Below are 2,950 nucleotides of genomic sequence, written 5' to 3'. Positions count from 1 at the left end.
TGATTTTGGATGTTTAGGTTTGCTCTAATCCTTGCTTAGCTTTGGATTTGTGTTATCAAATCTGTTGGGAAAGGTAAAAGCTCTTAAACCCTTGTGAGATTATGCTTATGTTGAACCCTAGGTTGATTTGTGGTGATTTATATGTATATAGTTTGATTATTGTGGCTTTGGGAGCTTTTGGAACTTATTTGTGCTTGTTGGAGTGGATTTGAAAGCTTGGATTGTGGTTGGAAGCTTGTTGGTGCTCATTTTGAGTTTGGGTGCATAAAGGGAATCGGCCAAGGTATGGTTTCGGTTTCCTCTATGTAGTATATAATATTCATGGACACTTAGGCTAGTTGACCCTAAGATAGGATTGAATGTTGTTGGTGTATGAATGATTATGTGTAAATTGATGTTAATTGTTGGTATCCTTGGAATATTGTGATTAAGGATGATTATGGAGAATTGTTGGTGTTAATGAGTATTGATGATTAGTGTTGTTGATGAGGTTGTTGGTATTTAATGATTGATGATGAATAATGATGTTGTTGGAATTTAATGATTATACAGGTTGATGAGGGATGTATGATTTATTGTTGTTGATGAGGGTTTGTTGATGTGGTTGATAATGGATGATAAATATTGATATTTTTGGTAATTGAAGGTGAGTGTTGGAATTGTTGATAAATGGTTATATTGATGTTGATAGTATGATATTGGAGTTTGATGTTGAAATTAATAATGATGATGGTTAGTAAGGGTATTATTATGTATTTGATAGTGAGAATTGATGATTATATATGGTGGAGTGGTAAATTGGATATGAAAAATGGTAAATTCTGATATGTGATAGAATTGATGTGGTTTTGGTTGGATTGGGTTATGAAAGTTGGTAAATTGAGATTCTTGTGAGTCTTGGTAAAAGTTGACTTTTGGTGAACTTTGTCTAATCATAACTTATGCCTTGGTTTTCAAAATCTATTGAAATTAGTTTAGCATTAAAGCTTATTGAAAACTGTTCGAATCGATATAAAGTTTGTAAAAAAATTGGAATTTGGAAGAGGAAGTTATGATCATTCAAAGTTGGTGTTAAAAATCTGAAATTTTTCAAAGTTGCAGAATTTCATTACTTCTGATATGTGTGGGTGCACACGTCCTGTTTCTCAAAAATTTATTTGTTTTCAACTATTTTGCCTTTTCAACAAAGTTGTAAGCTTCTATAACAGCATTTTAAGACGTTTGGGCCTAGTTTTGAGTATTAGAACATGGGATATAAATTAAGAGCTCTAGTACATGATTTTAAGGTAAATTAGAAAACGGAGGCCTAGGTTTCTGGCGTGCTAAGAATGGTTTGACGTTAGGTGAAGGATGATTGGTATATGAGATGAGGAATGATAGACTTTTGGTATTTGAAAACTGAGTTATAAAGGGACAGTGGTTGAGATGAGTCGGGGACTCGGATTGAAGTGATGGATCTATGTATGCTGAAAATACTTTTGAAAACCATTGAAATAATATTTTTACATGATATTTTGAGACGCTATGCGCCTGGCAGGGACGGTGGTTAATCCCGCCTGTCGAGGTAGCGGCGGCGGCGTAAGGACGGGGGTTAATCCCGCTTACGTTGAGATGTGAGGTCTGAGGCAAGAATATCCCGCTCGCATCCCTTCGGATCTATAGGGCGAGCAGGCGCCGGTACCTGGACAGTGATCCGGGCACTATATCTCGGGCGTTCCCATATGAGAAATCTGAAGGGCGACGTCTCCATGGAGATGTGTCGGGTTGGCAGTTGAACTGACAATGTGATATCACAACCAGTAGGGCAGGCATTCATCATATGCATTTCCTATCTGCTTGTTTGCTTTGTCTACTTGTAATGGTTTGCCTAATTGAATAACATGCTTACTTGCTATCTGAATTATTTGCCATATCTGCTACTACTTGTGCTTTACTTGCTTTGAACATTATCTATGTTTTCTGCTGGGATTGAGGAGGTTCGGAAGGTGGTGGCGATGGGATCGCATGGAGGATCGGTTGGTGAAGGCTGTGGGACAGCGGTGTTTGGTTAGAGTAGAAATCCCTTAAGATAGATAACCTGGTTTATTTAAGTCAAGTTGGTATATTATGCTTAAATATTTTAGAATGCTTTAAGTTGAATCTTGTGATTGATATGAAGCTTAGGATTGCCTTTGGCGTCCCGGGGTCTTATATCCTATATCACTGGGAACTGTTACCATACTGAGAACCGCCGGTTCTCATACCATATTGTTGTTGTGTTTTTCAGATGCAGGTCGCAACCCACCTCGGTGAGTTGCTTTGGTTGGTGACAAGAGCGGAGAATCTTGGATCATTTTGGTGTTCTTTTTGGTTTATTTTGTTTATACATCTCTCCTTTTGTATTTTGTTTTGCCTAGAGGCATGTATTTGAGAGAACAAAACTTGTATAAGCTATTTTCACTGTATGGTTTTGTATATCAGTATATGGCTAGCCGGCTTAAACTCCGCGAGTCGTGACTAGTTCCTTATGATATTATATACTTATCTTTTGTTATATCTTCTCTGTTTCTTATGCCTTAAGCTAGTAGCTCTGTTAATACGTTTGTGCTTTGAAATTCTGTTTTTGAGCTATATCTTTCATCGGGCTTCTAAATTATACTATTGTATCAGAGCGGTTCGTCCTCGTGAGCCTGAGGGATGGACCGATTGTGCTTCTTTGCATACTCTGTGTGTCTTTTCTTTGATGCTATTAGGTTATCGGTTTGATATATGCATAGCATGCTTGTTTGTGAGTGCCTGTTTGGGATAATTGAAGCACTAAACTTTTGATATTGAGACTGATCACCTTGATATCTATTGTTTTGTGTAGATAGGAATCCTACATGGCTACTCGCGGGTGAGGTCGAACGCGTACACGGGGAAGTAGGAATGAGCAACCAGCTGACAATCACGCCGAATTCATGGCGGCGAT

The 2,950-nt window shown here is 38.0% G+C and overlaps 1 long non-coding RNA gene across 1 annotated transcript in view; it reads left to right on the top strand.

Moving 5' to 3' along the window:
* The window catches only part of LOC107612287, a 4,876-nt gene extending 2,431 nt beyond the window's left edge, over positions 1-2,445 (top strand). Inside the window, exons 2-4 of the long non-coding RNA XR_001613676.2 lie at positions 18-73; positions 152-283; positions 2,267-2,445. This is a non-coding gene — a long non-coding RNA (uncharacterized LOC107612287). The remainder of the gene's footprint in view (positions 1-17; positions 74-151; positions 284-2,266) is intronic.

Source organism: Arachis ipaensis, chromosome B08 (assembly GCF_000816755.2).
Source record: "Arachis ipaensis cultivar K30076 chromosome B08, Araip1.1, whole genome shotgun sequence".
In the NCBI taxonomy this organism is placed as follows: Eukaryota; Viridiplantae; Streptophyta; class Magnoliopsida; order Fabales; family Fabaceae; genus Arachis; species Arachis ipaensis.
This window is presented reverse-complemented; position numbering and strand designations above follow the sequence as displayed.